Raw genomic sequence first — 27300 nt, forward strand, 5'->3', positions numbered from 1 at the left:
CACACACCATCTATTTAGCAAATGCCCTTGTTATCAACAGCAGCCTTTTAAACTCACCCGAGCTAACAGGTATGTGCGCTGGTTACACTGCTGCGCTTAAAATTTCTTTTTTGGTTTGCTACAATGCCTTTTCTGAAACGTTGTCTCCTTCTGCTGGAACACTGACTTCTTTCATTTAATGCCTGCAGACTATAAAAGAGAACCCAACCCAAAAAGTTTGGTTGATTAGTCTGTGGCATTCTGTTAAACTGTTGCTTATGGCGGTCTCTGTGAGCTTCTCAGCGACATTCAGCCAGCCAGGTATCCTGCCTGCAGTAGATGGAATGTGGCAATGGAACGCTGGCTGCGCGTGTCATAATAGGCTCTGAGCCTTTATATACCTGTGCACAGCAGCAGCCACCTTCAGTCTGCTGCTGGACAGCCAGCAGCAGCAGCAGCAGCAGGAGAGGTATGTAATCAGGAGCCCTCCTGCTAAGGGTAGACAGCTGCTCGTTCCACCCCACCCCCCGCCTTAATTGGTTCTCCTCCCTTCCAACGGTGTTGAGGCGGGTGGGAACAGCAGGGGGTGAAGGTGCTGTGTTTAAAGAGGTGGAGTTATGCAGATCTAAAACGCGTGGATTGCAGCAGCAGCAAGCCGAAAAGTGCAGGCATGTAAGGGATCTAGAGGTTGACAACATGTCTTCTTAACGGGAGTCCAGGAGCTCATCTCCACAAATGGACTTTTTAGGATCCTTGGGTGGCTCCGTAGTTTGAAACCAATTCTGGTTATCGCTTCTCGGCCTTTTGGCTAAGATCAAGTGTAGTATCTGTTCTTATCAGTTTAATATCTGATACGTCCCCTATCTGGGGACCATATATTAAATGGATTTTTAGAACAGGGAGATGGAAAAAGAGCTTGCTCTGTCCACTCCACGCATTGACCTGGTATTGCAGTATCTCCAGGACCGGTGCACCCCTTCTTTAATGCAGTTTCTAAAATCAGAAAGAATTGAATTCAATGTTTTTTGTTCATTTTGCTTGTTTGTCGGATTTTGGGATGGACTCTTTGGCTCTGCTTTTCTTCTCCTCATTGGATTTTTCATGTTCAAAGTTGCAGAAGCCAGATTACAAGCTCATTTTGGTTCAACTTCAGCAACTGTGCATTGCATTGCCATGTAATGTGATGCAATGCTATCTTTCTAGCTCTCCCTTTCTACTTCCTTTTGGATAAACAGACATATTAGGCAAGCATTTTGGAGCTTTCACCTAAATAACTACAGGTGGTGAGATAAGCTGCACAATATAATTGACCTTTCAGTATATTGTTGCACACACACCATCTATTTAGCAAATGCCCTTGTTATCAACAGCAGCCTTTTAAACTCACCCGAGCTAACAGGTATGTGCGCTGGTTACACTGCTGCGCTTAAAATTTCTTTTTTGGTTTGCTACAATGCCTTTTCTGAAACGTTGTCTCCTTCTGCTGGAACACTGACTTCTTTCATTTAATGCCTGCAGACTATAAAAGAGAACCCAACCCAAAAAGTTTGGTTGATTAGTCTGTGGCATTCTGTTAAACTGTTGCTTATGGCGGTCTCTGTGAGCTTCTCAGCGACATTCAGCCAGCCAGGTATCCTGCCTGCAGTAGATGGAATGTGGCAATGGAACGCTGGCTGCGCGTGTCATAATAGGCTCTGAGCCTTTATATACCTGTGCACAGCAGCAGCCACCTTCAGTCTGCTGCTGGACAGCCAGCAGCAGCAGCAGCAGCAGGAGAGGTATGTAATCAGGAGCCCTCCTGCTAAGGGTAGACAGCTGCTCGTTCCACCCCACCCCCCGCCTTAATTGGTTCTCCTCCCTTCCAACGGTGTTGAGGCGGGTGGGAACAGCAGGGGGTGAAGGTGCTGTGTTTAAAGAGGTGGAGTTATGCAGATCTAAAACGCGTGGATTGCAGCAGCAGCAAGCCGAAAAGTGCAGGCATGTAAGGGATCTAGAGGTTGACAACATGTCTTCTTAACGGGAGTCCAGGAGCTCATCTCCACAAATGGACTTTTTAGGATCCTTGGGTGGCTCCGTAGTTTGAAACCAATTCTGGTTATCGCTTCTCGGCCTTTTGGCTAAGATCAAGTGTAGTATCTGTTCTTATCAGTTTAATATCTGATACGTCCCCTATCTGGGGACCATATATTAAATGGATTTTTAGAACAGGGAGATGGAAAAAGAGCTTGCTCTGTCCACTCCACGCATTGACCTGGTATTGCAGTATCTCCAGGACCGGTGCACCCCTTCTTTAATGCAGTTTCTAAAATCAGAAAGAATTGAATTCAATGTTTTTTGTTCATTTTGCTTGTTTGTCGGATTTTGGGATGGACTCTTTGGCTCTGCTTTTCTTCTCCTCATTGGATTTTTCATGTTCAAAGTTGCAGAAGCCAGATTACAAGCTCATTTTGGTTCAACTTCAGCAACTGTGCATTGCATTGCCATGTAATGTGATGCAATGCTATCTTTCTAGCTCTCCCTTTCTACTTCCTTTTGGATAAACAGACATATTAGGCAAGCATTTTGGAGCTTTCACCTAAATAACTACAGGTGGTGAGATAAGCTGCACAATATAATTGACCTTTCAGTATATTGTTGCACACACACCATCTATTTAGCAAATGCCCTTGTTATCAACAGCAGCCTTTTAAACTCACCCGAGCTAACAGGTATGTGCGCTGGTTACACTGCTGCGCTTAAAATTTCTTTTTTGGTTTGCTACAATGCCTTTTCTGAAACGTTGTCTCCTTCTGCTGGAACACTGACTTCTTTCATTTAATGCCTGCAGACTATAAAAGAGAACCCAACCCAAAAAGTTTGGTTGATTAGTCTGTGGCATTCTGTTAAACTGTTGCTTATGGCGGTCTCTGTGAGCTTCTCAGCGACATTCAGCCAGCCAGGTATCCTGCCTGCAGTAGATGGAATGTGGCAATGGAACGCTGGCTGCGCGTGTCATAATAGGCTCTGAGCCTTTATATACCTGTGCACAGCAGCAGCCACCTTCAGTCTGCTGCTGGACAGCCAGCAGCAGCAGCAGCAGCAGGAGAGGTATGTAATCAGGAGCCCTCCTGCTAAGGGTAGACAGCTGCTCGTTCCACCCCACCCCCCGCCTTAATTGGTTCTCCTCCCTTCCAACGGTGTTGAGGCGGGTGGGAACAGCAGGGGGTGAAGGTGCTGTGTTTAAAGAGGTGGAGTTATGCAGATCTAAAATGCGTGGATTGCAGCAGCAGCAAGCCGAAAAGTGCAGGCATGTAAGGGATCTAGAGGTTGACAACATGTCTTCTTAACGGGAGTCCAGGAGCTCATCTCCACAAATGGACTTTTTAGGATCCTTGGGTGGCTCCGTAGTTTGAAACCAATTCTGGTTATCGCTTCTCGGCCTTTTGGCTAAGATCAAGTGTAGTATCTGTTCTTATCAGTTTAATATCTGATACGTCCCCTATCTGGGGACCATATATTAAATGGATTTTTAGAACAGGGAGATGGAAAAAGAGCTTGCTCTGTCCACTCCACGCATTGACCTGGTATTGCAGTATCTCCAGGACCGGTGCACCCCTTCTTTAATGCAGTTTCTAAAATCAGAAAGAATTGAATTCAATGTTTTTTGTTCATTTTGCTTGTTTGTCGGATTTTGGGATGGACTCTTTGGCTCTGCTTTTCTTCTCCTCATTGGATTTTTCATGTTCAAAGTTGCAGAAGCCAGATTACAAGCTCATTTTGGTTCAACTTCAGCAACTGTGCATTGCATTGCCATGTAATGTGATGCAATGCTATCTTTCTAGCTCTCCCTTTCTACTTCCTTTTGGATAAACAGACATATTAGGCAAGCATTTTGGAGCTTTCACCTAAATAACTACAGGTGGTGAGATAAGCTGCACAATATAATTGACCTTTCAGTATATTGTTGCACACACACCATCTATTTAGCAAATGCCCTTGTTATCAACAGCAGCCTTTTAAACTCACCCGAGCTAACAGGTATGTGCGCTGGTTACACTGCTGCGCTTAAAATTTCTTTTTTGGTTTGCTACAATGCCTTTTCTGAAACGTTGTCTCCTTCTGCTGGAACACTGACTTCTTTCATTTAATGCCTGCAGACTATAAAAGAGAACCCAACCCAAAAAGTTTGGTTGATTAGTCTGTGGCATTCTGTTAAACTGTTGCTTATGGCGGTCTCTGTGAGCTTCTCAGCGACATTCAGCCAGCCAGGTATCCTGCCTGCAGTAGATGGAATGTGGCAATGGAACGCTGGCTGCGCGTGTCATAATAGGCTCTGAGCCTTTATATACCTGTGCACAGCAGCAGCCACCTTCAGTCTGCTGCTGGACAGCCAGCAGCAGCAGCAGCAGCAGGAGAGGTATGTAATCAGGAGCCCTCCTGCTAAGGGTAGACAGCTGCTCGTTCCACCCCACCCCCCGCCTTAATTGGTTCTCCTCCCTTCCAACGGTGTTGAGGCGGGTGGGAACAGCAGGGGGTGAAGGTGCTGTGTTTAAAGAGGTGGAGTTATGCAGATCTAAAACGCGTGGATTGCAGCAGCAGCAAGCCGAAAAGTGCAGGCATGTAAGGGATCTAGAGGTTGACAACATGTCTTCTTAACGGGAGTCCAGGAGCTCATCTCCACAAATGGACTTTTTAGGATCCTTGGGTGGCTCCGTAGTTTGAAACCAATTCTGGTTATCGCTTCTCGGCCTTTTGGCTAAGATCAAGTGTAGTATCTGTTCTTATCAGTTTAATATCTGATACGTCCCCTATCTGGGGACCATATATTAAATGGATTTTTAGAACAGGGAGATGGAAAAAGAGCTTGCTCTGTCCACTCCACGCATTGACCTGGTATTGCAGTATCTCCAGGACCGGTGCACCCCTTCTTTAATGCAGTTTCTAAAATCAGAAAGAATTGAATTCAATGTTTTTTGTTCATTTTGCTTGTTTGTCGGATTTTGGGATGGACTCTTTGGCTCTGCTTTTCTTCTCCTCATTGGATTTTTCATGTTCAAAGTTGCAGAAGCCAGATTACAAGCTCATTTTGGTTCAACTTCAGCAACTGTGCATTGCATTGCCATGTAATGTGATGCAATGCTATCTTTCTAGCTCTCCCTTTCTACTTCCTTTTGGATAAACAGACATATTAGGCAAGCATTTTGGAGCTTTCACCTAAATAACTACAGGTGGTGAGATAAGCTGCACAATATAATTGACCTTTCAGTATATTGTTGCACACACACCATCTATTTAGCAAATGCCCTTGTTATCAACAGCAGCCTTTTAAACTCACCCGAGCTAACAGGTATGTGCGCTGGTTACACTGCTGCGCTTAAAATTTCTTTTTTGGTTTGCTACAATGCCTTTTCTGAAACGTTGTCTCCTTCTGCTGGAACACTGACTTCTTTCATTTAATGCCTGCAGACTATAAAAGAGAACCCAACCCAAAAAGTTTGGTTGATTAGTCTGTGGCATTCTGTTAAACTGTTGCTTATGGCGGTCTCTGTGAGCTTCTCAGCGACATTCAGCCAGCCAGGTATCCTGCCTGCAGTAGATGGAATGTGGCAATGGAACGCTGGCTGCGCGTGTCATAATAGGCTCTGAGCCTTTATATACCTGTGCACAGCAGCAGCCACCTTCAGTCTGCTGCTGGACAGCCAGCAGCAGCAGCAGCAGCAGGAGAGGTATGTAATCAGGAGCCCTCCTGCTAAGGGTAGACAGCTGCTCGTTCCACCCCACCCCCCGCCTTAATTGGTTCTCCTCCCTTCCAACGGTGTTGAGGCGGGTGGGAACAGCAGGGGGTGAAGGTGCTGTGTTTAAAGAGGTGGAGTTATGCAGATCTAAAACGCGTGGATTGCAGCAGCAGCAAGCCGAAAAGTGCAGGCATGTAAGGGATCTAGAGGTTGACAACATGTCTTCTTAACGGGAGTCCAGGAGCTCATCTCCACAAATGGACTTTTTAGGATCCTTGGGTGGCTCCGTAGTTTGAAACCAATTCTGGTTATCGCTTCTCGGCCTTTTGGCTAAGATCAAGTGTAGTATCTTTCGAAAAGGCGGTTTTGGATGTTGGCCGCCCTAGTAGATTGATACATTATGCACACTGGGGTTTAGGCGCTTGTTAGTACGCCAGGTGGCTAATATAGTCATCTGGTGGAAAGCATGGCCCCCCAGGATCGACGCCATTGGGCCGGGGAAGATCGAAAGCCCGAAGTGTGAAGTGCCCCAGGAGTGGTGACCCTGGGGTGCCTTAACTCACTGGGATTGGGAACCCCACTTGAGTTTATGGCACATTTGCACAAGCACTTCAAATTTTCTTTCTTCGCACACACCCTTATTCCGGGCCTTCTGGCCTTAGGATGGGGAATTTTTCAATTCCCGGTCGAAGGTCCGGGCAGTATTATACTGTGAAACCTTCACTATTTATTTAATTTCTTTGTCACTGTGTGTCCACTTATTCACGTGTGTCACGTCCTACTAGGATTTTGTCGGGATGCGGTTCCCTTACGGGTTCCTCTCTTGGCAGGTCTAGGGGGGGAGTGTGTGGCCATCAGGTTCCGCTCCCCCCTGAACCCCCCTGGCTCTCCTCTTTTGGGAGGAGAGCGTTGTTGGCTTCCCTCTTCCGGGAGGGGAGCACAGTCTTTGGCTCCCAGTGCCTTGCTCGGGTGAGAACTCGGGCAGGTGCTGGGGGTAAGATTGGGTCGCCTCTGGCTTCGGCTGGAGGTGGCTTTTTGTCCCTGTTCCTCGCTGTGGCCTTTTGGCTCGGAGGGACGGGGAATGGTTTGGGGGACCCTTCTCCTTTTGGAGAGGGTTTCAAGAAGACCAGCATCCTAGTGCACTTTTTTTGTGGCACTTGTCACTTTTTTAAGCGCACTCGGGTTTTGTACACGAATTCGGGCTTTAAAAAAAAAAAAAAAATCTGTTCTTATCAGTTTAATATCTGATACGTCCCCTATCTGGGGACCATATATTAAATGGATTTTTAGAACAGGGAGATGGAAAAAGAGCTTGCTCTGTCCACTCCACGCATTGACCTGGTATTGCAGTATCTCCAGGACCGGTGCACCCCTTCTTTAATGCAGTTTCTAAAATCAGAAAGAATTGAATTCAATGTTTTTTGTTCATTTTGCTTGTTTGTCGGATTTTGGGATGGACTCTTTGGCTCTGCTTTTCTTCTCCTCATTGGATTTTTCATGTTCAAAGTTGCAGAAGCCAGATTACAAGCTCATTTTGGTTCAACTTCAGCAACTGTGCATTGCATTGCCATGTAATGTGATGCAATGCTATCTTTCTAGCTCTCCCTTTCTACTTCCTTTTGGATAAACAGACATATTAGGCAAGCATTTTGGAGCTTTCACCTAAATAACTACAGGTGGTGAGATAAGCTGCACAATATAATTGACCTTTCAGTATATTGTTGCACACACACCATCTATTTAGCAAATGCCCTTGTTATCAACAGCAGCCTTTTAAACTCACCCGAGCTAACAGGTATGTGCGCTGGTTACACTGCTGCGCTTAAAATTTCTTTTTTGGTTTGCTACAATGCCTTTTCTGAAACGTTGTCTCCTTCTGCTGGAACACTGACTTCTTTCATTTAATGCCTGCAGACTATAAAAGAGAACCCAACCCAAAAAGTTTGGTTGATTAGTCTGTGGCATTCTGTTAAACTGTTGCTTATGGCGGTCTCTGTGAGCTTCTCAGCGACATTCAGCCAGCCAGGTATCCTGCCTGCAGTAGATGGAATGTGGCAATGGAACGCTGGCTGCGCGTGTCATAATAGGCTCTGAGCCTTTATATACCTGTGCACAGCAGCAGCCACCTTCAGTCTGCTGCTGGACAGCCAGCAGCAGCAGCAGCAGGAGAGGTATGTAATCAGGAGCCCTCCTGCTAAGGGTAGACAGCTGCTCGTTCCACCCCACCCCCCGCCTTAATTGGTTCTCCTCCCTTCCAACGGTGTTGAGGCGGGTGGGAACAGCAGGGGGTGAAGGTGCTGTGTTTAAAGAGGTGGAGTTATGCAGATCTAAAATGCGTGGATTGCAGCAGCAGCAAGCCGAAAAGTGCAGGCATGTAAGGGATCTAGAGGTTGACAACATGTCTTCTTAACGGGAGTCCAGGAGCTCATCTCCACAAATGGACTTTTTAGGATCCTTGGGTGGCTCCGTAGTTTGAAACCAATTCTGGTTATCGCTTCTCGGCCTTTTGGCTAAGATCAAGTGTAGTATCTGTTCTTATCAGTTTAATATCTGATACGTCCCCTATCTGGGGACCATATATTAAATGGATTTTTAGAACAGGGAGATGGAAAAAGAGCTTGCTCTGTCCACTCCACGCATTGACCTGGTATTGCAGTATCTCCAGGACCAGTGCACCCCTTCTTTAATGCAGTTTCTAAAATCAGAAAGAATTGAATTCAATGTTTTTTGTTCATTTTGCTTGTTTGTCGGATTTTGGGATGGACTCTTTGGCTCTGCTTTTCTTCTCCTCATTGGATTTTTCATGTTCAAAGTTGCAGAAGCCAGATTACAAGCTCATTTTGGTTCAACTTCAGCAACTGTGCATTGCATTGCCATGTAATGTGATGCAATGCTATCTTTCTAGCTCTCCCTTTCTACTTCCTTTTGGATAAACAGACATATTAGGCAAGCATTTTGGAGCTTTCACCTAAATAACTACAGGTGGTGAGATAAGCTGCACAATATAATTGACCTTTCAGTATATTGTTGCACACACACCATCTATTTAGCAAATGCCCTTGTTATCAACAGCAGCCTTTTAAACTCACCCGAGCTAACAGGTATGTGCGCTGGTTACACTGCTGCGCTTAAAATTTCTTTTTTGGTTTGCTACAATGCCTTTTCTGAAACGTTGTCTCCTTCTGCTGGAACACTGACTTCTTTCATTTAATGCCTGCAGACTATAAAAGAGAACCCAACCCAAAAAGTTTGGTTGATTAGTCTGTGGCATTCTGTTAAACTGTTGCTTATGGCGGTCTCTGTGAGCTTCTCAGCGACATTCAGCCAGCCAGGTATCCTGCCTGCAGTAGATGGAATGTGGCAATGGAACGCTGGCTGCGCGTGTCATAATAGGCTCTGAGCCTTTATATACCTGTGCACAGCAGCAGCCACCTTCAGTCTGCTGCTGGACAGCCAGCAGCAGCAGCAGGAGAGGTATGTAATCAGGAGCCCTCCTGCTAAGGGTAGACAGCTGCTCGTTCCACCCCACCCCCCGCCTTAATTGGTTCTCCTCCCTTCCAACGGTGTTGAGGCGGGTGGGAACAGCAGGGGGTGAAGGTGCTGTGTTTAAAGAGGTGGAGTTATGCAGATCTAAAACGCGTGGATTGCAGCAGCAGCAAGCCGAAAAGTGCAGGCATGTAAGGGATCTAGAGGTTGACAACATGTCTTCTTAACGGGAGTCCAGGAGCTCATCTCCACAAATGGACTTTTTAGGATCCTTGGGTGGCTCCGTAGTTTGAAACCAATTCTGGTTATCGCTTCTCGGCCTTTTGGCTAAGATCAAGTGTAGTATCTGTTCTTATCAGTTTAATATCTGATACGTCCCCTATCTGGGGACCATATATTAAATGGATTTTTAGAACAGGGAGATGGAAAAAGAGCTTGCTCTGTCCACTCCACGCATTGACCTGGTATTGCAGTATCTCCAGGACCGGTGCACCCCTTCTTTAATGCAGTTTCTAAAATCAGAAAGAATTGAATTCAATGTTTTTTGTTCATTTTGCTTGTTTGTCGGATTTTGGGATGGACTCTTTGGCTCTGCTTTTCTTCTCCTCATTGGATTTTTCATGTTCAAAGTTGCAGAAGCCAGATTACAAGCTCATTTTGGTTCAACTTCAGCAACTGTGCATTGCATTGCCATGTAATGTGATGCAATGCTATCTTTCTAGCTCTCCCTTTCTACTTCCTTTTGGATAAACAGACATATTAGGCAAGCATTTTGGAGCTTTCACCTAAATAACTACAGGTGGTGAGATAAGCTGCACAATATAATTGACCTTTCAGTATATTGTTGCACACACACCATCTATTTAGCAAATGCCCTTGTTATCAACAGCAGCCTTTTAAACTCACCCGAGCTAACAGGTATGTGCGCTGGTTACACTGCTGCGCTTAAAATTTCTTTTTTGGTTTGCTACAATGCCTTTTCTGAAACGTTGTCTCCTTCTGCTGGAACACTGACTTCTTTCATTTAATGCCTGCAGACTATAAAAGAGAACCCAACCCAAAAAGTTTGGTTGATTAGTCTGTGGCATTCTGTTAAACTGTTGCTTATGGCGGTCTCTGTGAGCTTCTCAGCGACATTCAGCCAGCCAGGTATCCTGCCTGCAGTAGATGGAATGTGGCAATGGAACGCTGGCTGCGCGTGTCATAATAGGCTCTGAGCCTTTATATACCTGTGCACAGCAGCAGCCACCTTCAGTCTGCTGCTGGACAGCCAGCAGCAGCAGCAGCAGCAGGAGAGGTATGTAATCAGGAGCCCTCCTGCTAAGGGTAGACAGCTGCTCGTTCCACCCCACCCCCCGCCTTAATTGGTTCTCCTCCCTTCCAACGGTGTTGAGGCGGGTGGGAACAGCAGGGGGTGAAGGTGCTGTGTTTAAAGAGGTGGAGTTATGCAGATCTAAAACGCGTGGATTGCAGCAGCAGCAAGCCGAAAAGTGCAGGCATGTAAGGGATCTAGAGGTTGACAACATGTCTTCTTAACGGGAGTCCAGGAGCTCATCTCCACAAATGGACTTTTTAGGATCCTTGGGTGGCTCCGTAGTTTGAAACCAATTCTGGTTATCGCTTCTCGGCCTTTTGGCTAAGATCAAGTGTAGTATCTGTTCTTATCAGTTTAATATCTGATACGTCCCCTATCTGGGGACCATATATTAAATGGATTTTTAGAACAGGGAGATGGAAAAAGAGCTTGCTCTGTCCACTCCACGCATTGACCTGGTATTGCAGTATCTCCAGGACCGGTGCACCCCTTCTTTAATGCAGTTTCTAAAATCAGAAAGAATTGAATTCAATGTTTTTTGTTCATTTTGCTTGTTTGTCGGATTTTGGGATGGACTCTTTGGCTCTGCTTTTCTTCTCCTCATTGGATTTTTCATGTTCAAAGTTGCAGAAGCCAGATTACAAGCTCATTTTGGTTCAACTTCAGCAACTGTGCATTGCATTGCCATGTAATGTGATGCAATGCTATCTTTCTAGCTCTCCCTTTCTACTTCCTTTTGGATAAACAGACATATTAGGCAAGCATTTTGGAGCTTTCACCTAAATAACTACAGGTGGTGAGATAAGCTGCACAATATAATTGACCTTTCAGTATATTGTTGCACACACACCATCTATTTAGCAAATGCCCTTGTTATCAACAGCAGCCTTTTAAACTCACCCGAGCTAACAGGTATGTGCGCTGGTTACACTGCTGCGCTTAAAATTTCTTTTTTGGTTTGCTACAATGCCTTTTCTGAAACGTTGTCTCCTTCTGCTGGAACACTGACTTCTTTCATTTAATGCCTGCAGACTATAAAAGAGAACCCAACCCAAAAAGTTTGGTTGATTAGTCTGTGGCATTCTGTTAAACTGTTGCTTATGGCGGTCTCTGTGAGCTTCTCAGCGACATTCAGCCAGCCAGGTATCCTGCCTGCAGTAGATGGAATGTGGCAATGGAACGCTGGCTGCGCGTGTCATAATAGGCTCTGAGCCTTTATATACCTGTGCACAGCAGCAGCCACCTTCAGTCTGCTGCTGGACAGCCAGCAGCAGCAGCAGCAGCAGGAGAGGTATGTAATCAGGAGCCCTCCTGCTAAGGGTAGACAGCTGCTCGTTCCACCCCACCCCCCGCCTTAATTGGTTCTCCTCCCTTCCAACGGTGTTGAGGCGGGTGGGAACAGCAGGGGGTGAAGGTGCTGTGTTTAAAGAGGTGGAGTTATGCAGATCTAAAACGCGTGGATTGCAGCAGCAGCAAGCCGAAAAGTGCAGGCATGTAAGGGATCTAGAGGTTGACAACATGTCTTCTTAACGGGAGTCCAGGAGCTCATCTCCACAAATGGACTTTTTAGGATCCTTGGGTGGCTCCGTAGTTTGAAACCAATTCTGGTTATCGCTTCTCGGCCTTTTGGCTAAGATCAAGTGTAGTATCTGTTCTTATCAGTTTAATATCTGATACGTCCCCTATCTGGGGACCATATATTAAATGGATTTTTAGAACAGGGAGATGGAAAAAGAGCTTGCTCTGTCCACTCCACGCATTGACCTGGTATTGCAGTATCTCCAGGACCGGTGCACCCCTTCTTTAATGCAGTTTCTAAAATCAGAAAGAATTGAATTCAATGTTTTTTGTTCATTTTGCTTGTTTGTCGGATTTTGGGATGGACTCTTTGGCTCTGCTTTTCTTCTCCTCATTGGATTTTTCATGTTCAAAGTTGCAGAAGCCAGATTACAAGCTCATTTTGGTTCAACTTCAGCAACTGTGCATTGCATTGCCATGTAATGTGATGCAATGCTATCTTTCTAGCTCTCCCTTTCTACTTCCTTTTGGATAAACAGACATATTAGGCAAGCATTTTGGAGCTTTCACCTAAATAACTACAGGTGGTGAGATAAGCTGCACAATATAATTGACCTTTCAGTATATTGTTGCACACACACCATCTATTTAGCAAATGCCCTTGTTATCAACAGCAGCCTTTTAAACTCACCCGAGCTAACAGGTATGTGCGCTGGTTACACTGCTGCGCTTAAAATTTCTTTTTTGGTTTGCTACAATGCCTTTTCTGAAACGTTGTCTCCTTCTGCTGGAACACTGACTTCTTTCATTTAATGCCTGCAGACTATAAAAGAGAACCCAACCCAAAAAGTTTGGTTGATTAGTCTGTGGCATTCTGTTAAACTGTTGCTTATGGCGGTCTCTGTGAGCTTCTCAGCGACATTCAGCCAGCCAGGTATCCTGCCTGCAGTAGATGGAATGTGGCAATGGAACGCTGGCTGCGCGTGTCATAATAGGCTCTGAGCCTTTATATACCTGTGCACAGCAGCAGCCACCTTCAGTCTGCTGCTGGACAGCCAGCAGCAGCAGCAGCAGCAGGAGAGGTATGTAATCAGGAGCCCTCCTGCTAAGGGTAGACAGCTGCTCGTTCCACCCCACCCCCCGCCTTAATTGGTTCTCCTCCCTTCCAACGGTGTTGAGGCGGGTGGGAACAGCAGGGGGTGAAGGTGCTGTGTTTAAAGAGGTGGAGTTATGCAGATCTAAAACGCGTGGATTGCAGCAGCAGCAAGCCGAAAAGTGCAGGCATGTAAGGGATCTAGAGGTTGACAACATGTCTTCTTAACGGGAGTCCAGGAGCTCATCTCCACAAATGGACTTTTTAGGATCCTTGGGTGGCTCCGTAGTTTGAAACCAATTCTGGTTATCGCTTCTCGGCCTTTTGGCTAAGATCAAGTGTAGTATCTGTTCTTATCAGTTTAATATCTGATACGTCCCCTATCTGGGGACCATATATTAAATGGATTTTTAGAACAGGGAGATGGAAAAAGAGCTTGCTCTGTCCACTCCACGCATTGACCTGGTATTGCAGTATCTCCAGGACCGGTGCACCCCTTCTTTAATGCAGTTTCTAAAATCAGAAAGAATTGAATTCAATGTTTTTTGTTCATTTTGCTTGTTTGTCGGATTTTGGGATGGACTCTTTGGCTCTGCTTTTCTTCTCCTCATTGGATTTTTCATGTTCAAAGTTGCAGAAGCCAGATTACAAGCTCATTTTGGTTCAACTTCAGCAACTGTGCATTGCATTGCCATGTAATGTGATGCAATGCTATCTTTCTAGCTCTCCCTTTCTACTTCCTTTTGGATAAACAGACATATTAGGCAAGCATTTTGGAGCTTTCACCTAAATAACTACAGGTGGTGAGATAAGCTGCACAATATAATTGACCTTTCAGTATATTGTTGCACACACACCATCTATTTAGCAAATGCCCTTGTTATCAACAGCAGCCTTTTAAACTCACCCGAGCTAACAGGTATGTGCGCTGGTTACACTGCTGCGCTTAAAATTTCTTTTTTGGTTTGCTACAATGCCTTTTCTGAAACGTTGTCTCCTTCTGCTGGAACACTGACTTCTTTCATTTAATGCCTGCAGACTATAAAAGAGAACCCAACCCAAAAAGTTTGGTTGATTAGTCTGTGGCATTCTGTTAAACTGTTGCTTATGGCGGTCTCTGTGAGCTTCTCAGCGACATTCAGCCAGCCAGGTATCCTGCCTGCAGTAGATGGAATGTGGCAATGGAACGCTGGCTGCGCGTGTCATAATAGGCTCTGAGCCTTTATATACCTGTGCACAGCAGCAGCCACCTTCAGTCTGCTGCTGGACAGCCAGCAGCAGCAGCAGCAGCAGGAGAGGTATGTAATCAGGAGCCCTCCTGCTAAGGGTAGACAGCTGCTCGTTCCACCCCACCCCCCGCCTTAATTGGTTCTCCTCCCTTCCAACGGTGTTGAGGCGGGTGGGAACAGCAGGGGGTGAAGGTGCTGTGTTTAAAGAGGTGGAGTTATGCAGATCTAAAACGCGTGGATTGCAGCAGCAGCAAGCCGAAAAGTGCAGGCATGTAAGGGATCTAGAGGTTGACAACATGTCTTCTTAACGGGAGTCCAGGAGCTCATCTCCACAAATGGACTTTTTAGGATCCTTGGGTGGCTCCGTAGTTTGAAACCAATTCTGGTTATCGCTTCTCGGCCTTTTGGCTAAGATCAAGTGTAGTATCTGTTCTTATCAGTTTAATATCTGATACGTCCCCTATCTGGGGACCATATATTAAATGGATTTTTAGAACAGGGAGATGGAAAAAGAGCTTGCTCTGTCCACTCCACGCATTGACCTGGTATTGCAGTATCTCCAGGACCGGTGCACCCCTTCTTTAATGCAGTTTCTAAAATCAGAAAGAATTGAATTCAATGTTTTTTGTTCATTTTGCTTGTTTGTCGGATTTTGGGATGGACTCTTTGGCTCTGCTTTTCTTCTCCTCATTGGATTTTTCATGTTCAAAGTTGCAGAAGCCAGATTACAAGCTCATTTTGGTTCAACTTCAGCAACTGTGCATTGCATTGCCATGTAATGTGATGCAATGCTATCTTTCTAGCTCTCCCTTTCTACTTCCTTTTGGATAAACAGACATATTAGGCAAGCATTTTGGAGCTTTCACCTAAATAACTACAGGTGGTGAGATAAGCTGCACAATATAATTGACCTTTCAGTATATTGTTGCACACACACCATCTATTTAGCAAATGCCCTTGTTATCAACAGCAGCCTTTTAAACTCACCCGAGCTAACAGGTATGTGCGCTGGTTACACTGCTGCGCTTAAAATTTCTTTTTTGGTTTGCTACAATGCCTTTTCTGAAACGTTGTCTCCTTCTGCTGGAACACTGACTTCTTTCATTTAATGCCTGCAGACTATAAAAGAGAACCCAACCCAAAAAGTTTGGTTGATTAGTCTGTGGCATTCTGTTAAACTGTTGCTTATGGCGGTCTCTGTGAGCTTCTCAGCGACATTCAGCCAGCCAGGTATCCTGCCTGCAGTAGATGGAATGTGGCAATGGAACGCTGGCTGCGCGTGTCATAATAGGCTCTGAGCCTTTATATACCTGTGCACAGCAGCAGCCACCTTCAGTCTGCTGCTGGACAGCCAGCAGCAGCAGCAGCAGCAGGAGAGGTATGTAATCAGGAGCCCTCCTGCTAAGGGTAGACAGCTGCTCGTTCCACCCCACCCCCCGCCTTAATTGGTTCTCCTCCCTTCCAACGGTGTTGAGGCGGGTGGGAACAGCAGGGGGTGAAGGTGCTGTGTTTAAAGAGGTGGAGTTATGCAGATCTAAAACGCGTGGATTGCAGCAGCAGCAAGCCGAAAAGTGCAGGCATGTAAGGGATCTAGAGGTTGACAACATGTCTTCTTAACGGGAGTCCAGGAGCTCATCTCCACAAATGGACTTTTTAGGATCCTTGGGTGGCTCCGTAGTTTGAAACCAATTCTGGTTATCGCTTCTCGGCCTTTTGGCTAAGATCAAGTGTAGTATCTGTTCTTATCAGTTTAATATCTGATACGTCCCCTATCTGGGGACCATATATTAAATGGATTTTTAGAACAGGGAGATGGAAAAAGAGCTTGCTCTGTCCACTCCACGCATTGACCTGGTATTGCAGTATCTCCAGGACCGGTGCACCCCTTCTTTAATGCAGTTTCTAAAATCAGAAAGAATTGAATTCAATGTTTTTTGTTCATTTTGCTTGTTTGTCGGATTTTGGGATGGACTCTTTGGCTCTGCTTTTCTTCTCCTCATTGGATTTTTCATGTTCAAAGTTGCAGAAGCCAGATTACAAGCTCATTTTGGTTCAACTTCAGCAACTGTGCATTGCATTGCCATGTAATGTGATGCAATGCTATCTTTCTAGCTCTCCCTTTCTACTTCCTTTCGGATAAACAGACATATTAGGCAAGCATTTTGGAGCTTTCACCTAAATAACTACAGGTGGTGAGATAAGCTGCACAATATAATTGACCTTTCAGTATATTGTTGCACACACACCATCTATTTAGCAAATGCCCTTGTTATCAACAGCAGCCTTTTAAACTCACCCGAGCTAACAGGTATGTGCGCTGGTTACACTGCTGCGCTTAAAATTTCTTTTTTGGTTTGCTACAATGCCTTTTCTGAAACGTTGTCTCCTTCTGCTGGAACACTGACTTCTTTCATTTAATGCCTGCAGACTATAAAAGAGAACCCAACCCAAAAAGTTTGGTTGATTAGTCTGTGGCATTCTGTTAAACTGTTGCTTATGGCGGTCTCTGTGAGCTTCTCAGCGACATTCAGCCAGCCAGGTATCCTGCCTGCAGTAGATGGAATGTGGCAATGGAACGCTGGCTGCGCGTGTCATAATAGGCTCTGAGCCTTTATATACCTGTGCACAGCAGCAGCCACCTTCAGTCTGCTGCTGGACAGCCAGCAGCAGCAGCAGCAGCAGGAGAGGTATGTAATCAGGAGCCCTCCTGCTAAGGGTAGACAGCTGCTCGTTCCACCCCACCCCCCGCCTTAATTGGTTCTCCTCCCTTCCAACGGTGTTGAGGCGGGTGGGAACAGCAGGGGGTGAAGGTGCTGTGTTTAAAGAGGTGGAGTTATGCAGATCTAAAACGCGTGGATTGCAGCAGCAGCAAGCCGAAAAGTGCAGGCATGTAAGGGATCTAGAGGTTGACAACATGTCTTCTTAACGGGAGTCCAGGAGCTCATCTCCACAAATGGACTTTTTAGGATCCTTGGGTGGCTCCGTAGTTTGAAACCAATTCTGGTTATCGCTTCTCGGCCTTTTGGCTAAGATCAAGTGTAGTATCTGTTCTTATCAGTTTAATATCTGATACGTCCCCTATCTGGGGACCATATATTAAATGGATTTTTAGAACAGGGAGATGGAAAAAGAGCTTGCTCTGTCCACTCCACGCATTGACCTGGTATTGCAGTATCTCCAGGACCGGTGCACCCCTTCTTTAATGCAGTTTCTAAAATCAGAAAGAATTGAATTCAATGTTTTTTGTTCATTTTGCTTGTTTGTCGGATTTTGGGATGGACTCTTTGGCTCTGCTTTTCTTCTCCTCATTGGATTTTTCATGTTCAAAGTTGCAGAAGCCAGATTACAAGCTCATTTTGGTTCAACTTCAGCAACTGTGCATTGCATTGCCATGTAATGTGATGCAATGCTATCTTTCTAGCTCTCCCTTTCTACTTCCTTTTGGATAAACAGACATATTAGGCAAGCATTTTGGAGCTTTCACCTAAATAACTACAGGTGGTGAGATAAGCTGCACAATATAATTGACCTTTCAGTATATTGTTGCACACACACCATCTATTTAGCAAATGCCCTTGTTATCAACAGCAGCCTTTTAAACTCACCCGAGCTAACAGGTATGTGCGCTGGTTACACTGCTGCGCTTAAAATTTCTTTTTTGGTTTGCTACAATGCCTTTTCTGAAACGTTGTCTCCTTCTGCTGGAACACTGACTTCTTTCATTTAATGCCTGCAGACTATAAAAGAGAACCCAACCCAAAAAGTTTGGTTGATTAGTCTGTGGCATTCTGTTAAACTGTTGCTTATGGCGGTCTCTGTGAGCTTCTCAGCGACATTCAGCCAGCCAGGTATCCTGCCTGCAGTAGATGGAATGTGGCAATGGAACGCTGGCTGCGCGTGTCATAATAGGCTCTGAGCCTTTATATACCTGTGCACAGCAGCAGCCACCTTCAGTCTGCTGCTGGACAGCCAGCAGCAGCAGCAGCAGCAGGAGAGGTATGTAATCAGGAGCCCTCCTGCTAAGGGTAGACAGCTGCTCGTTCCACCCCACCCCCCGCCTTAATTGGTTCTCCTCCCTTCCAACGGTGTTGAGGCGGGTGGGAACAGCAGGGGGTGAAGGTGCTGTGTTTAAAGAGGTGGAGTTATGCAGATCTAAAACGCGTGGATTGCAGCAGCAGCAAGCCGAAAAGTGCAGGCATGTAAGGGATCTAGAGGTTGACAACATGTCTTCTTAACGGGAGTCCAGGAGCTCATCTCCACAAATGGACTTTTTAGGATCCTTGGGTGGCTCCGTAGTTTGAAACCAATTCTGGTTATCGCTTCTCGGCCTTTTGGCTAAGATCAAGTGTAGTATCTGTTCTTATCAGTTTAATATCTGATACGTCCCCTATCTGGGGACCATATATTAAATGGATTTTTAGAACAGGGAGATGGAAAAAGAGCTTGCTCTGTCCACTCCACGCATTGACCTGGTATTGCAGTATCTCCAGGACCGGTGCACCCCTTCTTTAATGCAGTTTCTAAAATCAGAAAGAATTGAATTCAATGTTTTTTGTTCATTTTGCTTCTTTGTCGGATTTTGGGATGGACTCTTTGGCTCTGCTTTTCTTCTCCTCATTGGATTTTTCATGTTCAAAGTTGCAGAAGCCAGATTACAAGCTCATTTTGGTTCAACTTCAGCAACTGTGCATTGCATTGCCATGTAATGTGATGCAATGCTATCTTTCTAGCTCTCCCTTTCTACTTCCTTTTGGATAAACAGACATATTAGGCAAGCATTTTGGAGCTTTCACCTAAATAACTACAGGTGGTGAGATAAGCTGCACAATATAATTGACCTTTCAGTATATTGTTGCACACACACCATCTATTTAGCAAATGCCCTTGTTATCAACAGCAGCCTTTTAAACTCACCCGAGCTAACAGGTATGTGCGCTGGTTACACTGCTGCGCTTAAAATTTCTTTTTTGGTTTGCTACAATGCCTTTTCTGAAACGTTGTCTCCTTCTGCTGGAACACTGACTTCTTTCATTTAATGCCTGCAGACTATAAAAGAGAACCCAACCCAAAAAGTTTGGTTGATTAGTCTGTGGCATTCTGTTAAACTGTTGCTTATGGCGGTCTCTGTGAGCTTCTCAGCGACATTCAGCCAGCCAGGTATCCTGCCTGCAGTAGATGGAATGTGGCAATGGAACGCTGGCTGCGCGTGTCATAATAGGCTCTGAGCCTTTATATACCTGTGCACAGCAGCAGCCACCTTCAGTCTGCTGCTGGACAGCCAGCAGCAGCAGCAGCAGCAGGAGAGGTATGTAATCAGGAGCCCTCCTGCTAAGGGTAGACAGCTGCTCGTTCCACCCCACCCCCCGCCTTAATTGGTTCTCCTCCCTTCCAACGGTGTTGAGGCGGGTGGGAACAGCAGGGGGTGAAGGTGCTGTGTTTAAAGAGGTGGAGTTATGCAGATCTAAAACGCGTGGATTGCAGCAGCAGCAAGCCGAAAAGTGCAGGCATGTAAGGGATCTAGAGGTTGACAACATGTCTTCTTAACGGGAGTCCAGGAGCTCATCTCCACAAATGGACTTTTTAGGATCCTTGGGTGGCTCCGTAGTTTGAAACCAATTCTGGTTATCGCTTCTCGGCCTTTTGGCTACGACCAAGTGTTGTTGCTGGAAGACTCCAAAGCCTATCGCATCCTCGGCCTTGAGGCATCGGCAGTTCTACTGTCTTAAGCCTCCTGCTGCTATAGGGGGTGTGCGTGCTGAAGAGAACCAAGAAGGCGATCGACTTACCTGAATATGGCGATGGCGACATCGGCTACTCTCCGTTCTGCTGGAGCTGGCGACTTGAAGATCAAGAACTCTTTCAAGATTGAAGTTGAAGAGCGAGCCCGTGACAAGTTCTCCCTGTCTTTCTTCGTGAGGAAGGTCCTGCTTGAGATCCTGCAGGTGAAAAGGGAGAACATTCTGGCACTTCAAGATGCTCCTGGACGCTTTGTGCTTACCCTGACCTCTGAAGTGGCATCTCAGAATTTTTACCATCAGATCAAGCTGAGACTTCAGGAGGAAGATCTTAAAGGACTGTGTTTTGTGACCCTCTGCCTGGCAGAAGAGAAGTCTGTGGTGGTTCATATGAGCAATCCGCATGTCTCTGAAAAGGATGTGGCTGCGTTTCTGCATAACTATTGCTCTGAGGTCCACTTCTCTCACAAAATCATGAACTCTGAGAGGTTGTGGACCGGAAAATACAAGTTCATCGTGAAGCTGAGAGAAGGTTTGGGAATTGGTGGACTCAATCATCCGCCTCAGAGCTTCCTGATTGGCAGAGAGAGAGGAAGACTCTTCTATCCAGGGATGCCTATCTTCTGCAGAAAATGTATGGACTTTGGGCATTCCTTTGAGAGCTGCAAGGAGGAGAACGCTCTTTGCAAGAAGTGCTATCAAAAAGGACATGTCACTCTGAACTGCCCAAATCAGATGATCTGTAATATCTGCCGTATCCCTGGGCACTCTTTTCGGGATTGTCCGTTGAGAAAAAAGACCTTCAGCTATGCAGATGCAGCTCGGGGGGGAGCCCCTCCGAAGCGGTCCAGTCCTGAAGAACAAACAGACAAATCCAAGGACCCTCCCGGGAACCCTTCTGGGGATCCGCCCAAGGACACTGCTGGGGACCCGCCTGGGGATAGCATTGTTCTCAAGGATTGGTCGGAGAGTCCAGATGGTCATGTGGTGGAGGAGAATCCAGCTGAGTCTGAAGTGGAGATGGGAGAGGAGTCTTCTAAGGAGGCTGGTGGTGAGGAGGAGGAGGAGATTGACATTGACGTGGAGGTTTTGAGGAAAAGGAAAAAGGAGAAGTCGAGTTTGTTTAAGGGAGAGAGCGCCAGCAAAAGACCTGCTGGGCGTTTGAAAATAGTCCTCCCTAATTACTCACCTAAACCGATCATCTCAGTTCCTAAACCTGTAAACCCATCTGATCCGGTGAACATCGAGGAATTCTCAGACACGGACGTTTCTGCGGGTCCCTCTACCCCGGTCGGATTCATGTCAGATACGGACTCAAGTTCTGTTTAAATGATTTATGGCTACACTCAAAATTGCCTCACTAAATGTGAGGAGTTTAAAGGGCTCTGTCAAGAGAGCTGCTTTATTTTCTTACCTGATGACTTTAGATGCTGATATTTTTTTACTTCAAGAATGCGGCATTGACCATGACCCTAACTATAACAAACTAAGGGAAGATTGGGCGAACGGACCTTCCATCTGGTCCGGTGAAAATGGATCGCGTGCTACTGGTGTTGGCGTCCTGTTTAAAAACAAAGACTTTAAGGTTACCTCGTTCACTGAAGTTGAACCTGGACGTGCACTAGTTGTTAATGTGAGTTACTGTGGATCCGAGTTCAAGCTGATTAATGTTTATGCATCTCCGATTAAAGAGGAAAGATACAGTTTATTAGATATCATCAAACTCTTTATACCTGGTCCTACACCAACTGTGGTTGGCGGTGACTTCAATTGTATCCGGTCTGATGAAAATAGGACATCAGGTACTAGAAGGAAAGACAAAACTGAGATGCAGTTAAAAAATCTAATCGACGATACTTGCCTGAATGATGTCTGGAGAGTAAAGAATACCTCTGAACCAGGATACACTTGGGAGAACAATCTTCTAAAATCAAGAATTGACTTTGTTCTGACATCACAGAGTTTTAAAGTGAATAAAGTGGATCTAACAGGTAACATCTTTTCTGACCACAAAACATTAATTACTCACTTGGAATTGCCCAGTCTAGAGAAAGGGCGAGGTGTCTGGAAGTTGAACACTCTGCTGCTGGAAGATGAAAGTATAAAAGAGGAATTTTTGAAATTTTATAAAAAACTACAGGGGAAAAAACGTTATTACAAAAGAATTCTAGAATGGTGGGAGTATGTGAAGTTTCAAATTAGACATTTTTTTCTCTTAGCTGGCAAAAGGAAGGCCAGACAGAATCAGAAATGGTTTAAAGACCTGAATACAAAACTGCAAACAGGTTACAAACTCAGAAATGCAGGGATAGATATGGAGGATGTTATTTTACAAGTCAAAGAAGACATTAAAAAAGCAATTGAACAGAAAGGCAAAGAAATAATTTTCAACGCCAAGGTAGAACATATGGAAAAAAATGAAACATGTTCCAGGTTCTTTTTCAAAAAATCTTTAGAACGCAAAGAATTAATTAAAGAACTTGATGGTGAAACAACTAAAGATGGACTGTTGGACAAAGCGCAAACTTTTTATCAAAATCTTTTTAGCGAAAAGAAAATTGACGCTGATTTTTTACCTGATGCTTTTAATTCATTGCAGAATCACCTTGAAAAGCAAGATCAAGAGTTGTTGATTGAAGATATCTGTGAAGAAGAACTGCTAAGTGCAATCAAAAGCTTTTCTAGAGGAAAAACACCGGGTACTGACGGACTACAAATTGAATTTTATCTTACTTTTTGGGAGATTTTAAAAGACGACCTGTTTGAGATTTTTAAAGCTGTCTTTTTATGTGACAAATTGCCTGAATCTTGGAGAAGTGGTGTGGTCACCCTGCTTTTTAAAAAAGGAGATAAGACTAATCTAGAGAACTGGAGACCAATCACGTTACTCAACGTAGATTATAAAATTATGGCAAAAATCATGGTGAACAGAATGAAGAAGGTGATAGAGAAGGTCGTGCATCCTGATCAGGTATGTGGTGTGCCTGGTCGTACAATTGCAGAAAACTTGAATATTATACGGGACGCAATATGGTATCAGCAAGAGAGGAAGCAAAAGCTAGCTCTTCTGTCCCTTGATTTCCAGAAAGCGTACGACAGAGTCTCTCATAAGTACCTGTATTCTGTGTTAAAGAAAATGAAATTCCCGGATGTTTTTATTAAGCACATTGCACTTTTATATGATGGAAGTTTTAGCAGGATTTTAATTAATGGTTTTTTATCTTCAGAAGTTTTTCTAAAGTCGGGCGTCAAACAAGGATGCCCACTCTCGCCTCTGCTTTTTATCTGCGCAATCGAGCCTCTACTGGCAATGTTGAGGAAAGATAAGATGGTGAAAGGTGTACCCATACCAGGTGGAAATGGACTAAGTACTAAGTCACTGGGGTACATGGATGACATCACGATCCTGTGCGACTCAGAACAATCGCTGAGAAGAGCAGTAAGAACTACTGATTTTTTCTGTTTAGCATCTGCCTTCAAACTGAACTTGGAGAAGAGCGAATGTCTTGGATTCGGTGATTGGTCAGATGCGCAGATTCCTCAACTTAAAATAAGAAGTGATAAGATCAAAATTTTAGGTGTTGTGTTTACAAAGAAGAATGATGGAGAAGAAAGTTGGCAGTTGGTGAAGGAGAAAATGCAAAAGAAGATAAGTTTATGGAAACTCAGAAAATTATCAATGGAAGGTAAAAACTTGATCATTAAGTCTTTGTTGTTGCCGATAATGTTGTTTTTAAGTATGGTGTACCCTCCGAATGAGAACACAGTAAAGTTTCTCCAGAGACAAATTTTTCTTTTTCTGTGGGGATCAAAAATGGAGAAGGTTCGAAGAGAGACAATGTACAAGCAGCATAAATATGGTGGAAAGAATATCCCAAATATCAAAAAATTTTTGTACCTAAAGTTCTTTAGTTTTTGCTTCAAAATGACCAATCTAAGAACTCATTGGTCTTTCTACTTAAGATATGCAGCTGGAGATATCTTTAGGAAAAGAAAGTGGATAACATTGCCCCAAAATTCTCCTGTCCTAATTACACCGCCAAAACAATATGTCTTACTAGAAAAAACAATTAGACTTTATAACTTACCTGAAATAGATGTGGAGATGCTGTCAAATTCAAGAAGACTGGCTCTAGAGACAAAGAGAAAAGAAACGATGACAGCAGTGGCAAACTTTACATACACTAAAAGTGGAAGAATTTGGAGAATGACTTATGCACCTTATCTAACAAATGAATATAAAGACTTGGCATGGGCAATAGTGCAAGAATGTGTTCCTGTTAGATTTTTTCAACACAGAAGGGGATTGTGCAATACTGCAAGATGCCCTAGAACAGGCTGTGTTAGAGAGGAAACAGTTTTACACACCTTTTGGAACTGTTTTTATGCCCAAAATGTCTGGAAAGAAGTTGGAAGTCTCTTAAAGTTTGTTACTGGTCTTAAGTTTTTAAATCACGAAGTAGTTTTATATGGAAATTTTACATGTCAATCAAAAGAAAAAGAAAGAGTCATCTGGATAATGATAAATGGAATAAAGAATGCGCTATGGAAAGTCCGAAATATATTGCTTTTTAAAAGAGATTTTATAAGTGAAAGTGAATGCATAAAATTAGCACTAAGTGAAATATATATTTATTACCTGTTAGATCTGAAGAGAATTGGAAAAAAAGAGCCAAGAGTCTATGGAACTTTCATCTGTGGAACCTTGTAGCATGAACAGATTATAAGGCAAGAGAAATATTAGAAGAGAAATAACAACTGAAATATAAGAACAAAATGAAAAAGAAAAAAATCTGTTCTTATCAGTTTAATATCTGATACGTCCCCTATCTGGGGACCATATATTAAATGGATTTTTAGAACAGGGAGATGGAAAAAGAGCTTGCTCTGTCCACTCCACGCATTGACCTGGTATTGCAGTATCTCCAGGACCGGTGCACCCCTTCTTTAATGCAGTTTCTAAAATCAGAAAGAATTGAATTCAATGTTTTTTGTTCATTTTGCTTGTTTGTCGGATTTTGGGATGGACTCTTTGGCTCTGCTTTTCTTCTCCTCATTGGATTTTTCATGTTCAAAGTTGCAGAAGCCAGATTACAAGCTCATTTTGGTTCAACTTCAGCAACTGTGCATTGCATTGCCATGTAATGTGATGCAATGCTATCTTTCTAGCTCTCCCTTTCTACTTCCTTTTGGATAAACAGACATATTAGGCAAGCATTTTGGAGCTTTCACCTAAATAACTACAGGTGGTGAGATAAGCTGCACAATATAATTGACCTTTCAGTATATTGTTGCACACACACCATCTATTTAGCAAATGCCCTTGTTATCAACAGCAGCCTTTTAAACTCACCCGAGCTAACAGGTATGTGCGCTGGTTACACTGCTGCGCTTAAAATTTCTTTTTTGGTTTGCTACAATGCCTTTTCTGAAACGTTGTCTCCTTCTGCTGGAACACTGACTTCTTTCATTTAATGCCTGCAGACTATAAAAGAGAACCCAACCCAAAAAGTTTGGTTGATTAGTCTGTGGCATTCTGTTAAACTGTTGCTTATGGCGGTCTCTGTGAGCTTCTCAGCGACATTCAGCCAGCCAGGTATCCTGCCTGCAGTAGATGGAATGTGGCAATGGAACGCTGGCTGCGCGTGTCATAATAGGCTCTGAGCCTTTATATACCTGTGCACAGCAGCAGCCACCTTCAGTCTGCTGCTGGACAGCCAGCAGCAGCAGCAGCAGCAGGAGAGGTATGTAATCAGGAGCCCTCCTGCTAAGGGTAGACAGCTGCTCGTTCCACCCCATCCCCCGCCTTAATTGGTTCTCCTCCCTTCCAACGGTGTTGAGGCGGGTGGGAACAGCAGGGGGTGAAGGTGCTGTGTTTAAAGAGGTGGAGTTATGCAGATCTAAAACGCGTGGATTGCAGCAGCAGCAAGCCGAAAAGTGCAGGCATGTAAGGGATCTAGAGGTTGACAACATGTCTTCTTAACGGGAGTCCAGGAGCTCATCTCCACAAATGGACTTTTTAGGATCCTTGGGTGGCTCCGTAGTTTGAAACCAATTCTGGTTATCGCTTCTCGGCCTTTTGGCTAAGATCAAGTGTAGTATCTGTTCTTATCAGTTTAATATCTGATACGTCCCCTATCTGGGGACCATATATTAAATGGATTTTTAGAACAGGGAGATGGAAAAAGAGCTTGCTCTGTCCACTCCACGCATTGACCTGGTATTGCAGTATCTCCAGGACCGGTGCACCCCTTCTTTAACGCAGTTTCTAAAATCAGAAAGAATTGAATTCAATGTTTTTTGTTCATTTTGCTTGTTTGTCGGATTTTGGGATGGACTCTTTGGCTCTGCTTTTCTTCTCCTCATTGGATTTTTCATGTTCAAAGTTGCAGAAGCCAGATTACAAGCTCATTTTGGTTCAACTTCAGCAACTGTGCATTGCATTGCCATGTAATGTGATGCAATGCTATCTTTCTAGCTCTCCCTTTCTACTTCCTTTTGGATAAACAGACATATTAGGCAAGCATTTTGGAGCTTTCACCTAAATAACTACAGGTGGTGAGATAAGCTGCACAATATAATTGACCTTTCAGTATATTGTTGCACACACACCATCTATTTAGCAAATGCCCTTGTTATCAACAGCAGCCTTTTAAACTCACCCGAGCTAACAGGTATGTGCGCTGGTTACACTGCTGCGCTTAAAATTTCTTTTTTGGTTTGCTACAATGCCTTTTCTGAAACGTTGTCTCCTTCTGCTGGAACACTGACTTCTTTCATTTAATGCCTGCAGACTATAAAAGAGAACCCAACCCAAAAAGTTTGGTTGATTAGTCTGTGGCATTCTGTTAAACTGTTGCTTATGGCGGTCTCTGTGAGCTTCTCAGCGACATTCAGCCAGCCAGGTATCCTGCCTGCAGTAGATGGAATGTGGCAATGGAACGCTGGCTGCGCGTGTCATAATAGGCTCTGAGCCTTTATATACCTGTGCACAGCAGCAGCCACCTTCAGTCTGCTGCTGGACAGCCAGCAGCAGCAGCAGCAGCAGGAGAGGTATGTAATCAGGAGCCCTCCTGCTAAGGGTAGACAGCTGCTCGTTCCACCCCACCCCCCGCCTTAATTGGTTCTCCTCCCTTCCAACGGTGTTGAGGCGGGTGGGAACAGCAGGGGGTGAAGGTGCTGTGTTTAAAGAGGTGGAGTTATGCAGATCTAAAACGCGTGGATTGCAGCA

The 27300-nt window shown here is 44.6% G+C and overlaps 15 non-coding genes and 2 pseudogenes across 15 annotated transcripts; all 17 read left to right on the forward strand.

Annotated features, from left to right (window-relative positions):
- The first annotated feature begins 767 nt into the window (after positions 1–767).
- On the forward strand, positions 768–958 carry LOC141239143 (U2 spliceosomal RNA). The gene has a single exon (XR_012304551.1). It is a non-coding gene; the product is annotated as a U2 spliceosomal RNA (small nuclear RNA).
- A 1118-nt stretch (positions 959–2076) lies between these two features.
- On the forward strand, positions 2077–2267 carry LOC141239144 (U2 spliceosomal RNA). Its single transcript, XR_012304552.1, has one exon. It is a non-coding gene; the product is annotated as a U2 spliceosomal RNA (small nuclear RNA).
- A 1118-nt stretch (positions 2268–3385) lies between these two features.
- On the forward strand, positions 3386–3576 carry LOC141239145 (U2 spliceosomal RNA). The gene has a single exon (XR_012304553.1). It is a non-coding gene; the product is annotated as a U2 spliceosomal RNA (small nuclear RNA).
- A 1118-nt stretch (positions 3577–4694) lies between these two features.
- LOC141239146 (U2 spliceosomal RNA) lies at positions 4695–4885 on the forward strand. The gene has a single exon (XR_012304554.1). It is a non-coding gene; the product is annotated as a U2 spliceosomal RNA (small nuclear RNA).
- Positions 4886–6003: 1118 nt separating this feature from the next.
- Positions 6004–6095, forward strand: LOC141239530 (U2 spliceosomal RNA; annotated as a pseudogene).
- A 794-nt stretch (positions 6096–6889) lies between these two features.
- On the forward strand, positions 6890–7068 carry LOC141239502 (U2 spliceosomal RNA; annotated as a pseudogene).
- Positions 7069–8183: 1115 nt separating this feature from the next.
- LOC141239077 (U2 spliceosomal RNA) lies at positions 8184–8374 on the forward strand. The gene has a single exon (XR_012304487.1). It is a non-coding gene; the product is annotated as a U2 spliceosomal RNA (small nuclear RNA).
- Positions 8375–9486: 1112 nt separating this feature from the next.
- LOC141239147 (U2 spliceosomal RNA) lies at positions 9487–9677 on the forward strand. Its single transcript, XR_012304555.1, has one exon. It is a non-coding gene; the product is annotated as a U2 spliceosomal RNA (small nuclear RNA).
- A 1118-nt stretch (positions 9678–10795) lies between these two features.
- Positions 10796–10986, forward strand: LOC141239148 (U2 spliceosomal RNA). Its single transcript, XR_012304556.1, has one exon. It is a non-coding gene; the product is annotated as a U2 spliceosomal RNA (small nuclear RNA).
- A 1118-nt stretch (positions 10987–12104) lies between these two features.
- Positions 12105–12295, forward strand: LOC141239149 (U2 spliceosomal RNA). The gene has a single exon (XR_012304557.1). It is a non-coding gene; the product is annotated as a U2 spliceosomal RNA (small nuclear RNA).
- Positions 12296–13413: 1118 nt separating this feature from the next.
- LOC141239150 (U2 spliceosomal RNA) lies at positions 13414–13604 on the forward strand. Its single transcript, XR_012304558.1, has one exon. It is a non-coding gene; the product is annotated as a U2 spliceosomal RNA (small nuclear RNA).
- A 1118-nt stretch (positions 13605–14722) lies between these two features.
- Positions 14723–14913, forward strand: LOC141239153 (U2 spliceosomal RNA). The gene has a single exon (XR_012304560.1). It is a non-coding gene; the product is annotated as a U2 spliceosomal RNA (small nuclear RNA).
- A 1118-nt stretch (positions 14914–16031) lies between these two features.
- LOC141239154 (U2 spliceosomal RNA) lies at positions 16032–16222 on the forward strand. Its single transcript, XR_012304561.1, has one exon. It is a non-coding gene; the product is annotated as a U2 spliceosomal RNA (small nuclear RNA).
- Positions 16223–17340: 1118 nt separating this feature from the next.
- On the forward strand, positions 17341–17531 carry LOC141239155 (U2 spliceosomal RNA). The gene has a single exon (XR_012304562.1). It is a non-coding gene; the product is annotated as a U2 spliceosomal RNA (small nuclear RNA).
- Positions 17532–18649: 1118 nt separating this feature from the next.
- On the forward strand, positions 18650–18840 carry LOC141239156 (U2 spliceosomal RNA). The gene has a single exon (XR_012304563.1). It is a non-coding gene; the product is annotated as a U2 spliceosomal RNA (small nuclear RNA).
- A 5992-nt stretch (positions 18841–24832) lies between these two features.
- Positions 24833–25014, forward strand: LOC141239499 (U2 spliceosomal RNA). The gene has a single exon (XR_012304889.1). It is a non-coding gene; the product is annotated as a U2 spliceosomal RNA (small nuclear RNA).
- A 1118-nt stretch (positions 25015–26132) lies between these two features.
- On the forward strand, positions 26133–26323 carry LOC141239157 (U2 spliceosomal RNA). The gene has a single exon (XR_012304564.1). It is a non-coding gene; the product is annotated as a U2 spliceosomal RNA (small nuclear RNA).
- The last annotated feature ends 977 nt before the right edge of the window (positions 26324–27300 follow it).

The sequence above is a fragment of the Phyllobates terribilis genome, unplaced genomic scaffold (assembly GCF_046119375.1).
Source record: "Phyllobates terribilis strain yellow unplaced genomic scaffold, ASM4611937v1 Scaffold_769__1_contigs__length_694716, whole genome shotgun sequence".
NCBI lineage: Eukaryota > Metazoa > Chordata > Amphibia > Anura > Dendrobatidae > Phyllobates > Phyllobates terribilis.